The sequence below is a fragment of the Orcinus orca genome, chromosome 6 (genome assembly GCF_937001465.1).
Source record: "Orcinus orca chromosome 6, mOrcOrc1.1, whole genome shotgun sequence".
NCBI lineage: Eukaryota > Metazoa > Chordata > Mammalia > Artiodactyla > Delphinidae > Orcinus > Orcinus orca.
The window spans coordinates 41,363,683-41,378,565 of NC_064564.1; the positions used below are offsets into that span (position 1 = coordinate 41,363,683).

Consider the following 14,883-nt stretch of genomic DNA (forward strand, 5'->3'; position numbering starts at 1 on the left):
AATTTTAAAAACAAAATTTTTATGTATTTATTTAGGCTGCGCTGGGTCTTAGTTGGGGCACCTGGGATCTCCGTTGTGGCATGTGTGATCTTTAGTTGCAGCATGTGTGATCTTTAGTTGTGGCATGTGAACTCTTAGTTGCAGCATGCATGTGGGATCTAGTTCTCTGACTAGGGATCAAACCTGGGCCCCTTGCATTGGGAGCATGGAGTCTTAGCCACTGGACCACCAGGGAGGTCCCTAAAAGAAAATTTTAAAAATAGATGCTCATTGTGGAAACACTATTAATCAGCTATAAAAAATGAGGTAATCCTACCATTTGTGACAACATGGACTTTGAAGACATTATGCTAAGTGAAATGAGTCAGAAAAAGACAAATACTGTATGATCAGATTGCACTAATGTATAGAAGTAGAACCTAATTAAAAAAAGAAACACAACTCACAAAAAAAAAGAAAATGCAAGTGAACAAAAAGAAGAAAATGAAAGTCATCTGTAATACCATGGTTTGGAGTTTCATTTAACATGACTTTTAAATGTACTTGGATTTTTAAAAAATGATTAGACCTCACATTGTTTTGTAACTTGCTTTTTTTTCCACTCAGCAGTAGACCACAAACATCTTTATAGAGCCATCATGTGATATTTTATATCACTTTTAACTACACCATAAAAATCTATCATTCAGATATATAATTTATTTAAATCTCTTATTATTAAAATACACAGGTTGTTTCCAAGTACTAACATTCAAATACCGCTTGCAACTTTTGTATACATTTCTTCGAATAGCTCCTTAATCCATTTCCTTAAAATAAACTCGTAGCTCTCAGTTCCTAGAAGTAGGACAGCTGGGTGAAAGGATCTGATATCTCCATTGGCTTGCACATCACCAGGTTGCCAGGCAAAGGCTGTACCAATTCTATGACCCTTCTCTGAAGCAGTGAGTAAATGAAGGTGCCTAAACCAGGCAACATAATTGGTCTTTACCTTTTGCCAAACTGAGAGATTAAAAAGCTAACCTTGGGCATTTCTCTAATTGCTAGTGAAGGTGAATACCTTTCCATCCCTCTGTTAGAATCTGAATTTCTTCTTTTGTAAACTCCCTGTCTGCCAGAAAGGGCAAACTGAGGGTCACTAAGATGGCCTCTGGAGACCAAATGTTCTCATCTCCGAGGGGACTTCACTGCACTGTTCCTGTGGGTGAGACTCAGCTCTGTAGTCCTGGAGAGGCAAGGACTGCCTGGGGCCTCTACCTGATCTTGAGACTTGCAGTGTGTAAGATTCCCCTTTACCTGAAGGGAGCCCTAAAATCTAATGCACAGTTTGACCCCATGCTCAGGTGCACTGGGAACCTAGTTGGTTATAGCTAAGTAAGTGACCAAGTAGCTTACCTCACAGGCAGAATCCCCACTGGGGTCAGTGAGCTTTGCTACCTGTAACCCAGACCATTTCCAAGCCCAGGCAGCAGTCTTGCCAATGGGTTTTGTGAGGGAGCCCGAGTACAGCATATGGACAGTACAATGCTAAGTCACTGCTCTTGCTAGAGGATCGCCTGGGACTATACCCCACCTGACAGTCATGATGCCTGTTTGGTACAGCCAGATTTGTAGAGATGTTTGGAATAGTCGACTGATTTTAGCTAAATGCCAACGATCAGATAAAATAAGTCACGTTTTCGGGTGTTTTTCTAGCCTTTGGAGTATATAAATCTAAGATTTAGCTGCTTATGCTGTCGGAGTTGAATCTTCTTAGGTCTTATGATAGAGAAAGAGGCATGCATATGAATGGGCCCTACCACCAACCACAGGATTTCCACGCATCAGTGGGAAAGAGCAGAGGACAGGCATAACCCTGGGCAGCAGAATTCCCCTCAGTAATGGGATGGGGAGAATAAAGTTGGGGGGTGGGGTGGAGATTGTGTGTAATCAGCTTCCTGGAGAGTTTGGATAGTCTGAAAGAGCCTTCAGGTGATTAGTTGAGAATCACTGCTCTGTGTGGTCTAAAGTACAGACAACACACCCTCAGAACTGTTTATTTAGGATATCTAAAGACACACAAGAGTAGATTTTTTTTAAATCTATGCTAACAACAGAAAGAGGTTTCTTCTGTATTCATGTGGTTTACCCACCTCTCTTCCTCTCTTCTCACATTTTCCTAAATATACCCTCCCTGAATTTTCATGGCTTCCAACTCCGAAGTTAAAGCAGTATCACTGCATCTTTTAGGGTTTACTTCAGTTCACTAAAAAGATTAGCTGTGCTTCATTTTTTTCTGTTTAAAGAGAAATTAATTGGTCCCACCCCCAAACTGTTGTGTATCTAAACATCATGCTACTTATAAACAACTTTTTGTCAAAAGTGAGATTCCAAGGATGTCTATAAACAAGATTGAGGTCAGAACCATTCAGGCCCTCAAACCACCATGGCTTGTCAACTCGGTTCTTTTACAAAGCGGAGAACTAGAAATATTAGTTCTTTGCTTTATTTGTTGCAGACGCATCTGGAAAAATGGAATAGCTGAATAGCTCTGAATTTTCCCAGAGACCAAGTCACTTCTTTGATCTTCTTAGCTGTTCATAAAAGTATTGAAAAAAAAATACACACACACCAAAAACAACACAAAAATCTCTTAAATGTGATACTTGTAACCAAAAGAATTTTAAAGCCATAAGTGCAATTGTATATTTTGGGAGAGAATGAAAAAGAAAGAAAGGAAAAAAAAAAACAAAAATGGAAAAAGAGTAGTACTGTTGTAGGGAAAATGGGGCATGAGAGAATGGTCATGTCCCAGGCCTAGAGTCCTTGGGATGGCTGGCCAAGTGAGTGAGCCATAGTAAAGTGAAAGTGGGTTTATTTACAGAGGTACACACTCCACAGAAAGAAGCAGCCCCAGGGGTGGGGTCCTCTTGGAAAGTGAGAGCAGCCCCTGAAATGTGGGGCTGGTTAGTTTCTATGCGCTGGGCAATTTCATAGCTAACAAGTGGAATATTCTATCTTGGAGAGGGGGCGGGGATTTCCAGGAATTAGGGCACCACCCACCTTTTGGCCTTTCATGGTTGGCCTCAGAACTGTCATGGTGCCTGTCTGTGTGTTGTTTAGCATATGCTAATATATTACAATGAGTGTATAATGAGGCTCAAGGTCTACGGGAAGTTAAATCTTCTGCCATCTTGGACCTAGTTGGTTTTAACGAGTTTTTGTCATATCCTCAGGATATGTCATTCTTTTAAAGGTTGTGCCTTGCCCCTGTCCCTCCTGTCTCAGTGCAGAAGGAGGGTCTTAGAGAAAGAATGACATTATGACAGTATAACCAAATCCATCAACACATTTTTCTTGGGCACTAATTAATGCAAAGTGCACTTTACACCACAAAAGTCAACAAGACTCTGCTTTCAAAAAGCTTTGCCATCACACAATAACTTGTCACTTTTTGCTAAAATTTTAAGTTATCAGTCTGTTTTCACTAACTCTTTTGTCTCATCCTGGACCACTGACCAGAATGCTCCACATATATTCCTAGAGTTCTAAAAAGAGCTATAACAGTTTTTAAATGATTCAGTTTCATTCTGAATAAGCCACATAAACTTTCTGTGCCTCAGTTTCCCAGTCTGTAATATAAGGTTACTTGATGATCTAAAAAGTCCCTTCTGGGTGAAAAAATTCTGTTTCATTCATTCATTTGTTCAACACATATTTATGTTAACTGCGTAATGTGTGCCGGGAACTGTATTAGGCACCAGGGATGAACCCGGGAACAAAATTGACAAAGCCCCCTCATGGTGCTTCCATTTCAGTGGAGGTAGATGGACTAAACAGTAAACAAACATAGAAGCAGAACGTTAGACTGTGACCAGTTCTGTGGATAAAGCAGGACAGGGCACTAAGGAGTGTCGCCGTGAAGCGTATCAGGAGATCAAAGAAGGCCTCACTGATATGGAGCCACTTGAGAACGAGCTTGAAGGAAGTGAGGGGGCAAGCTCAGCGCAATCTTGAGGAGGGGTCAGATCATGTGCAAAGGTCCTGAGGTGGGTCTGAGAGAAGGCAAGGAGGCCAGAGCAGAGTGAGCGAGGGCAGAAAAGGAAAAGATTGAGGTGGGGAGTGGCAGAGTCAGCTACTGTAGGAACTCTGACTAAGGACAAAGTACTCTCCTAACTTTACACTTCGTTTAAATTGTACATTTCCAACATCAGAATTTAGGTTTGGTAAGATATTAACTCATACTATGAAAACATTAAGTTGCCATTTAAAAAGTAGCTACTTCCTGAAATCTAACCCTTCTGTTTCCCTGAACTTCATTAAGTAACACTGGAAATTTTCAGGATGTATCATAAAAATGATCATGACTCACTCAGCAGATGTCCATAGCCACTGCCAAAGGTAATGGTCAGGATTTGGGGGACCAGAGCCGTGACCACGGCACTGTCTGATCAAGCAGCCCCTGCCCCAGCACTGTGCTGTGCTCAGTGGCCAAGACAGCACAACATCGTATGAAATTCCCAAGAGAAAACTTCCCTGACACATCCTTTAAGCTCATTTTAAATTAACTGCAGTAGCACAAACTCCAAAGAACAGAAATAGTTACCTTTATTTTCTGGTATTACTATGAACTAATATAAACAGAGTTTCACAAAAAGTCTTGCTGAACTTCAGATTTATTATTCCAGAGATGCACTGAGAAAGGAAAGTCTTTGTGGGGTCATGAAACATTTGTCCAGAAAGTAAAGGAAGAAGCAGGGCAGGACCCCCTCAGAACCAGGTGTCCTGGCCAGTCCTCAGCTCCTGACCTCATCCTCTCCTCTTTTTTTTTTTTTTTTTTTTTTTTCCGGTACGCGGGCCTCTCACTGTTGTGGCCTCTCCCGTTGTGGAGCACAGGCTCCGGACGCGCAGGCTCAGCGGCCATGGCTCACGGGCCCAGCCGCTCTGTGGCATGTGGGATCTTCCCGGACCGGGGCACGAACCCGCGTCCCCTGCATCGGCAGGCGGACTCTCAACCACTGCGCCACCAGGGAAGCTCCATCCTCTCCTCTTTAAGGCCAGTCCTCAGCCCCTTCTCAGACTGTGGGTCCCCTACCCTGCAGCAACCCACCATTGCCAGCAGGGCTTCAAAAATGATGCCTGCAGAGCCCCGAAGTCCTACTGCATCTAAGTCCTAAGAGTAGGGGGTGCGAGGGGGCAGCAACTGTAGTTGTTACTAGCATTACAGAGCAGGCCTCGTCGATAGCCATCCTTTAAGAGTAGCGTGATTTCCTCAAGCTCCAAACTCATTTCATAGATCCTTGGTAACAAACTTTTCTAACTCAAATTTTAGGAATTAGAAAGAGTGTCACCACGAAAGACTGGGTGTCAGGCTGCCGGAGGTCTCACAGGGCAGCATTTCTCTCCATGAATTCACCATGTTTCTGAGGTCATCTACCCCAACCCACTTCAGCACTGCTCAGACCCAAGAATGATGACTCGTACTAATAGAGTTCCCAGAAGCTTGTGGTATAAGCCTACGTTTCTTGGTTTTCGAGAAGAAAGGCAGCTGCCGGGAGGACCTGAAGCTCCTGTTTTCTGACCAGCACGTTCTTTCCCCGCAGTGGTATAACCATGTGGTTAGGAGCTGGGAAGCTGCAGCCAGACTGCAGGCGTGCTGAGAGGGAACTCAACCCAGATGGAGGGAACGTCCATCTGGCCTTAAGCCCAGCTCTTAAGCAATGATGCTCTAGTCCCATCTCAGTGCCCCACAGAGTGGCATGGCATCTACACGCAATGGCCATTTCATTGGGTCAAAGATGTGACAAGTAATAGAGCAGCATTCGACCATGACACATCTACTACCTGGGCCTCGCCAGCTTGTCTAAGGAAAGGGACTGACCCAGATTCATTCATACATTTGACATTGATAGACACTGATTTGACATTGATGGGAAAAAGAGATGAGTCCGCTTGCTCTTCAGTCACACACAGACTGGTCAGGAGTTTATGAGACTATCAAGCAGTCCATGCTACAGCAGCAGTGGATGGAGAGCGATAAAGAAGCACCTAGGGGTGCTGGAATTCCTTTGCGGTCCAGTGGTTAGGGCTCCGAGCTTCCACTGCAGGGGGCACGGGTTCGATCCCTGGTTGGGGAACTAAGAGCCTGCACGTTGCACGGTGCAGGCAAAAAAAAAAAGAAGCATCTAGGGATAGCACCTAATCCAGCATGGGAGGGGGTCAGGAAGACCTCCGGGGACAGGCACGCCATGCACAAGCCTTCCAGAACTACACTGAGGGAAGGAGTCGGGGAAAAAATATTCCGGGCAGAGAAAACAGCACATGTAAAGGTGCGGAAGGGCTTCCCTGGTGGTGCAGTGGTTGAGAGTCCACCTGCCAATGCAGGGGACATGGGTTCGTGCCCCGGTCCGGGAAGATCCCACATGCCGCGGAGCGGCTAGGCCCGTGAGCCATGGCCGCTGAGCCTGCACGTCTGGAGCCTGTGCTCCGCAACGGGAGAGGCCACAACAGTGAGAGGCCCGCGTACCACAAAAAAAAAAAAAATGTGCGGAAGCGTGACCCTGTGGGAGCCATAAAGCAGTTCCATGTGGACGAAGGACAGGGTTCACGATGGGCAGGGTAAGAGGAGAGGGAAAGGGAGGGGCGGGGTCCACATCATGAGGGACCTCGCAGAAAGGCTCGGATTTATCCTGAAGACAGGGAAGCACATTAAAAGATTCTAAGCTGGAATCTTCAAGACCTGATTTGATTTTCAGAGATCACTCTGGTAGTGGTTAAGAGCTGACTTGGGAGAAGGATGCTAGATGGGTGTCAGGGAGGCAGGTTATGGTGCTATTACAGTCATCAAGTCGGAAGAAGGGGGCAGGGGCAATAAATCCCAGGGAGAGTTAAGAAAGGAGAATGGACTGAGGGTGGGTGAGAAAGAGAGATCTGGGATTTTGGGCAAACTGGCAGAGCCAATGACCACAATGGGAACCGGGATGTCGGTTTTAGACATGGGGAATTTGGGATGAAGAGGAACAGCAGGCAGCAGCATATATGTGCCAGGAGCTCAGGAGGTCTGGGCTGAGAGAAGTTTGGGCAGGCATTCTGCCATGAGTGCTATATCACTCCATAGGCACTGCAGCCTGCTGACATGGGCCGAGTGCCCGTGGAGTGCCAGATATCTTATCCACATTGTCTAATATGGTCCCTCAGCAACTGTGAGATAGGGACTACCATCCCATTATACAGATGAGAAGACTGAGGATCAGAGAGGGTAACTTGCCAATGCCCTGTGGCTGGTAAGTGGCCAGATTGGGAGTGAAACCCAGGGCCCCTGATGTCAGGGCCAACTTCCTCGCACCCTGCTGCTTCCAAATAGGCATAGCATTTTATAGCCACTCCTCATCCCAAAACCCACATTCACCAAATGGACTAAAAAAGTTAAATCGCACTTTAAAACAGTCTTCAAACTGTAAGGTGTATATGCGAGGACTAGATAGTCAACCTCTAATTTCCCCTAAAATATCCTTGATTTTGGCAAAATTTGTATGACAGATAACTTTTAAAGTATGGGTTGATGTCAAAAACCCATCACCAGGCATCACCAACCCTTAAAATGTAACTGATTCCTTATCTAAGCAAATAAGGCTTTTATGAAACATAGCAGTTCTTAAGACCAGTCTGGAGGCTGGTCTTTATCCCACCACTATTATAGAACTGTCCTGCACGTATCTGTGTAGCTCTTGCATGTAACCGACTGTCCACAATGATTCGTTCACTTCTCTGCTTCTCAACCAAAAATTCAAACCTGGCAATCCTGTAGGAGGACACTGTCTTCGACCAACATGCCTTCTTCATGAACTAGGCCACAATGTGTACAATTTGCTTTGTAATTTTACAGTAATGGTCATGAAAGGATGACGAGGTTAAGGAATAATTAAGGGTTCCATACATGTCAGTCTGAGCAACAGCTCAGGCAGTTCACACTGTTCAAAGATGGACTTCCCCAGATTTTTTCTTAAGTCACAAAAAGAGAATGAGAGAGAACCCCAGCAGCACGCAGGCACAGCAGCCTTGCCAATTCATCAGAAAGTGGATTAACTTCTACGACAAAGACTAAAGCAGAACCTGAGGAATCTGGGAAGTGATTGGCTCAGAGAGTGTGATATCACTTTGATAGTTCTACGCAGTGGGATATACATACTTACTTCGAGAACCTAGTCTGGCTCCCAAATATATGTAGTGCTTGGAGAGAGAGTTTCCCGTCTTTGCATGTTCCCAACATCCAATCCCAAAGCCCTTTGGTTTCCAATCTACACTTAAAATCAGACTCTGCCACTTTCTGCCGTAGACAAGATTCACTCTATCTGCCTAAGCCTCAGTTTACTTCTTTGCAGATTTAAGGCAACAATAGCTGCCCTGCACTGCCCTGCCCAGCTCACAAGGGCCACTGTGATAATTAAAGGAGGCAATAGATGAAAAGATGGTGCACACTGGGAGCAACTCTGTACCTGTGAGCTGCCATTATTCATGAGATTGATACCAACTTACTTCATGGGGCATGTGGACCCTAAACATAGCCAGTTTCTTCTACTGAAGATTTAAACCTACATCTTAAAACATAATAGATATTCTAATGTTGTCAGAGTCACTCTTCCCTACCAAGGGAGAAAAAGCATTCTAGAATAAGAGAAGACCTAAACGCTCCAGATATATGTGAAAAAAATGACAAAAGACCATAAAGACCATTTTCCTCAAAAAAAAAAAAAAAAGATGTCTTCTTTATACTGACTCAAATTGAAGATTCTTTTTGTTGCAGTACTTTAAAATCTTTAAAAATCTTGCAGGTGAGATAAAATGTCCGTGGTCCTAGGCAATATCTGAAATTTTTCCTTTGAACATAATGCATTTCTTTTGTAATCAAAATTTTTCTCCAATGAACTTAATCAATTTAAATTAATTTAGCATCTATTTCTTGAGCATCTTCTTTGCATTAAGCATTTTTAAGTAGCATAGGAGAAAGGGAGATAAGGAAAATCTTGTTTTACACGAAGATTATGATCTAAGGAGACTGAGATAAGCTCACAAAGAACTATAATATGCTAAGGGTCATAAGAGAGGTCAGAGGAAAGTGACAGCTATAACTAAGGGAGTTGAGAAAGGCTTAACAGAGAATTGGAAGAAGGAAAGAGGGAAGACTGATTTAGCCTAGAAGGCAGAGAAGAGAGGAAATGCAGAAGCAGAGGAGGGGGACCACACAGCAAGTATTCGAAGTCTGCCCGGGGGTTCGGTTGTGCTGACATTAGGACAGAAGTTTTAAGATTTTGTTAAAGCAGTTAGTACATGCTTGTTACTAAAAGACATAACAAAGATACTTTGTTAGTTTATACAGTTGAAAATGAAGATGCTAACTCCTGGAAGAGGGAAAAAAAGAAGTGAGTTTGAGGAAAGGTCCCGATGAAACAAGATCGGTCAAATGCTAATGTTCATAATTGTTGAAGCTGGAGGTGGGGGTATACTCTCCACTTCTTTGGATGTCTGCAATTTTCCATTAAAAATGGCTAAAAAAGAAATGAAGGCCATTCAGTCTGGTCAGCTGATGGCTTCTCAGGTGATGGTGCTGATCCAATAAGAACATTCTAACCTCTAGGTCAGTTGGAGGGAACGGGCAGGACTGAGGCTGCAGCTGACTCCACAGGCAGAAGCAGATACTGCACAACATAACTAAGGGCTGTTTTCGGTTCCCCATGCCTCTCGCTCCATACTTCTTTCTCAATTTCCCACTGGGAGGAAGGGAGTAGCAGGGGTCTGCTACTGGCCAAGTTGGTGCTAAGTCAGTCTAAGAAAAACGAAGCCAACTATGTTGCCCTCAATGTACAAATAACTGTAGGAGTTATTTTTGGTCAAGTCAAATTTTTTTTAAATTTTTAAATTTTATTTATTTATATTTGGCTGCGTTGGGTCTTCGTTGCTGCGCGTGGGCTTTCTCTAGTTGCGGCGAGGGGGGTCTACTCTTTGTTGCGGTGCGCGGGCTTCTCATTGTGGTGGCTCTTGTTGTGGAGCACAGGCTCTAGGTGCGCAGGCTTCAGTAGTTGTGGCGCGGGAGCTCAGTAGTTGTGGCTCGCGGGCTCTAGAGCACAGGCTCGGTAGTTGTGGCACCCAGGCTTAGTTGCTCCGTGGCATGTGGGATCTTCCCGGACCAGGGCTCGAACCCGTGTCCCCTGCATTGGCAGGCGGATTCTTAACCACTGCGCCACCAGGGAAGTCCGGTCAAGTCAATTTTAATATTTGTTTAGTACTTGCTAGAAAATATTAATAAGCAAAGTGAAGAGAATTAAAAACCCACTGTACCCCGCCACCAAGAGAAAAACCACCCAGCGTTTGGCACATCCTTTGCCTCTGTCCACGCGTGTGCACATCTGTACATACACGCACATGCTTTCTCTCCTCGTCACAGTAGGATCACAGTCTTGGGTAACATGTTTTTCAATTTTAAAACTATACTTCATGGCATTTAATGAAACAGCGTTTTACAACATCAGTTTAAGGGCTGCACAGTAGTCCATTAGAAAACAGTCTGATCTGTGTGGATGGACCTAGAGACTGTCATACAGAGTGAAGTAAGTCAGAAAGAGAAAAACAAATATCGTATATTAACACATATGTGGAACCTAGAAAAATGGTACAGATGAACCAGTTTGCAGGGCAGAAATGGAGACACAGATGTAGAGAACAAACATATGGACACCAAGGGGGAAAAGTGGCAGGGGGGTGGTGGTGTGATGAATTGGGCGATTGGGATTGACATGTATATACTGATGTGTATGAAATGGATGACTAATAAGAACCTGCTGTATAAAAAAATAAATAAAATAAAATTCAAAATTTTTTTTTAAAAAGTCTGATCTGGTGCTTCTAACCTTGGACAGGGGCTTACGTCAAACAAATATTGTTCAGTAAAATGCTTTGGTCTGAGAGGACTCTGTCTCTCAATATTACTTTGAGTTAATATATACTAGTATCATATATACTAGTTTAGAAATAGGATGCAGTAATTTGTTTTAGCAGGAGAGAGGGAGTGATGGTAACATTCTAACAGAAATAATCCTATCTTCCTTGAAAAAGTATAGGTTGTTGGGATTTTAGTTTTTTGTTTTGTTTTCAGGTTATAAAAGCAAGACATGAATGCTGCAAGGCAGGCAGACATATGTTACCACAAAGAGTAACAAAGATAATTTCCCTGCCTTCCTTCCGACTCCACTGTCCAGAACTGGCTACTGTTGATAGTTTGGTATGTCTGTCTTCCAAACATTTATAAGGCTAAATATGTATGTAATTTCTATCTGGAATTTGTGCTGACAGAACAAGGAGCCACGGAAGGAATCCAGTGAGTGATCCCACCTACCACACAGCAGCATGCAGGGCACTGGGCTCTGGCAGAGGCTGAGGAAGGACCACTCACAGGGACACCCCTCTGAAAGTGGAAAGTGAAAGAGCACCAAGGCTGGGTGCTCTTACTCACCAGTCATATTCCAATAAACTCAAGGCTGCTCAACCACAAACAGAAATGATCATGGAGGACAGGAAGGCAACAACACGCCTCCCTATTCTTTTGCAAATCACTTCTCAAACACTTGCAAACTCTCACACAAACCCCTCCACACTTGGCATGGGGTCCCCATGGGCACGTCTCCGAATGCGTGGGTCCTGTGTGCCACATCACTGCTACAGTCTGGACTTACGCACAGGTCACCTCTGTAGGAACAGAAATAACCAAAGGCATCTGAGAGCCTTGCCAGTTTTCAGGAGGCCAGCAGGGCTCATCATGCCTTATGTGGGGACCTAGTTCTTGGTTTCCAGAGTGGGGTCAAGCTTGGTTGCAACTACCAGAGGTTAACCATCCATGCATGGTGTGGTGTGTGTTCCCATTCAGAGGAAGGATCACAAACAAGAAGCAGGCCCAATGATTTAAGCCTCTGAAGCATTTCCTACACCGGTGGCTCTCAAAGTGTGGTGCAGGGGACTCTAGGGATCCACAAAGTCAAAACCACTTGCGTAACAATGCCAAGATGCTATTTGACATTTTCACTCTCACATTTGCCGGAGTACACAGTGGAGTTTTCCAGAGGCTATATGACATGTAATACTGCAACAGACTGAATGCTGAAGCAGATATAAGAATCTAGCTGATGAAAAAGCAAATGAAAAACAAAAAAGGAATCTAGCTGCTGTCTCTTAAACCTGACATTAAAGAGATTTGCAAAAATATAATTAATACAATGTCACTCTTCTCAGTAACGTTCTGTTTTGAAAAGGATGGTTATTTTCATAAAGATATGTTATGTACAATACGTCCACTATTATGTCTAAATGCATTACTAAATGTAGTAAAATATTCTCAGTTTTAGTTATATTTGGCAAATATTGAAATATATAACCCACATAAAAGTTCCTTAGTATGCTGATTTTTAAGAGTCTAAAGGGGTTTTTGAGCACCGCCCCCAGAAAAGTTTGAGAACTGCTACCCTAGAGGCTGTCCCCGACTCCCTACCCCCATCCCCGCCAAGACACACACACACACACACACACACACACACACACACACACACACACACACACACACACACACACACACACACACACACACACACACACACACACACACACACCCGCTGTAAGGAGGGTTATGTATGTGGCAGGAAGGAAGATGTGCCATTCTGATGTGCTGGCTGAATTAGTAAAGGCAGCCCGTGCTCCTTCCTGGATCTCTGAATCTATTAGGATGGGCTCTATCCCCACCCCTTCCACCGAGGGTCTCTTCCCCCCGCACTCCGTTTTCCCCTTACCACTTGGTGTGTTTTCCCCCATCTGTCAGAACCTCTGAGGATTTCCCTATCCCGCCACCCCCAGCTCGGCGAGGACTCCCCGGTGAGGCCCGCACACCCTCCCTGAGGTTAGGACTCCCCAGTTCAGTCGGCCGGAACAGTCTCAGCGTGGACTCTGGGCGGCCCGCACAGCCCAGACAAAGAAGGCCTAGGAGAGCCATTTCCAGTCCCCAAGACCTGTCCTCGGCTCAGCACAGGCTGGGGACAGGGCGAAGGGGTCAGTCCCCAGGAACTAGTCCCCGATTTTCCCCTCGGCCTTCCCCGGATCCCCGCCCCGGGCCGCCCGGCGCGCTGCAGTCCGGGCAGTCCAGGCTCGGGGAAGGTGCCCGGGGCGCCGCGGACTCGCGCCCACCCTGCCAGGGCCAGGGCGGCCGGCGCTCCCGCCCGGGGCCGGACGTCGGTCGGGCCGCGACGTACTCACTTACCGCGAACTGCACTGCAGGCTCCGACCGGCGGCCGGGAACCAGGCTGCGGGGCACGATCCCGTGCGCTGCGCGATTCCAGACGCCGAGCTCCTCCCCTTGTCGCCCCGGGGCCACCGGCCGAGGGGCGGAGCCGGGGCGGGGCGGGGTCTGCGGGGCGAAGGAGACCTCGCCCCCCACGGGAGGGAGGGTTGCTAGGGGCCAGCGGCAGGCTCCTCCCATGCGGGCCCAGGCCTGGGACTCGCTCGCTCTGGGCCGTGGAGTGTGACTGTCCAGCTCTCTAGGAGGCGAGCCGAAGGGACGAGGGGAAAATGCCACTTTTTAAAATGATTTGGCCGTCAAGCTGGAGGCTTCCCTATCTGGCACCCCGGTACGTGTGGTCACCTCCCCTCTCTCCCTTTTGCCCTCACCCCATCGCCACTTTAATGCCTTGTAAAGCGTGCTGAGTGACCTGGCGGGACTTCAACGTTTCCGTGGCTAGGAGTGCAAAGTTTCAATGTTTAATCAACTTACTTATTTTTAACGTGTAACAACTCTTCCTAATGTACGCTGTTCACCCTGTCAGAAGTCAGAGAAATGGCTCAGCATACACTGAGAGGGCCTTCTTCACCGCACCTACTTTCCGTAGGTTGGTTGGAGTTGCGCCCGCTGAGGTAAATTTGGGTGATTAGATCTTTCTAGATGAAAGGTGAGGTTTTCCTGCCCAACTTATATAGAGAGTTATTGTCGTTTTCTATCTTATCTGAATAAACAGCTTATAAGATGACTAACTAATAGCTGATACTGATACTGATCTCTACTAGTTACCACGCTCCTACTCTTTGCAGGCTTCGATGATGGGGTCTTTACATATGTTATTTAGTTCAGTTCCTCCAGTTGCCCCATGAAGTGAGGAATATGACCCTGTTTTACAGACATCCATAGCTGGGATTCAGTCCTCAGCTCTATCTGACTCCTAAGCCCACACTTCATCATGTTGCACTGCAGGGTACAGCTATTCCCTGGTTATATTTAATTTTGAAAGAGAACATATTTGCTATATTTCATATTACTATAGTAAATATTACGTATTTACTGTATGGGAGAAGACTTTCTTCCCACCCACTTCCTAAAGTCCTTGCATTCACATTCATTGAGCAAACTTTCCTTGAGTGGCCACCATATACCAGAGGCTCACCACAAACCCCGAAAAATAATACTGGGGTCGCCTCGGAAGTTAGAGTGTAGGGAAAGCTGAGGGGTAGGGAGAAAAGACATCCAGCTACATTTTGGTTCTTACTGAGGGAGCCCTTCAAAAAGCAAAGTTTCTTAATGTTCAGTGATAACATACATATAATATAAGAACTGGTAATCCTTGACAGGAAATAATTAAATCAGAACTATAAAAGGAATTGAGATTTATTAGTAAACACTCTGGCCAAAACCATGAAGGAAATAGTTCCCACATCACTCTGCTCTTTTGCTCTGGGAAACGTCACCAGTGATGTGCGGATTGCAAATCCAGTGACCTCTCTTCTGTTCTTGCCCTTGCTGACTGCTCTGTGGTGTTTGACACTGGTTGACAGGTCTTTCCTTGAGATGTTAACCTCCTTTGGCTTTAGAGCCTTCTGCTC

The 14,883-nt window shown here is 45.4% G+C and overlaps 1 protein-coding gene across 1 annotated transcript in view; it reads right to left on the reverse strand.

The window, feature by feature from the left end:
* The window catches only part of ACO1 (aconitase 1), a 59,551-nt gene extending 46,139 nt beyond the window's left edge, over window positions 1-13,412 (reverse strand). Inside the window, exon 1 of the mRNA XM_004275066.4 lies at window positions 13,274-13,412. The gene's annotated coding sequence lies outside the window, so the exon portion shown is untranslated. The remainder of the gene's footprint in view (window positions 1-13,273) is intronic.
* Window positions 13,413-14,883: the final 1,471 nt, after the last annotated feature.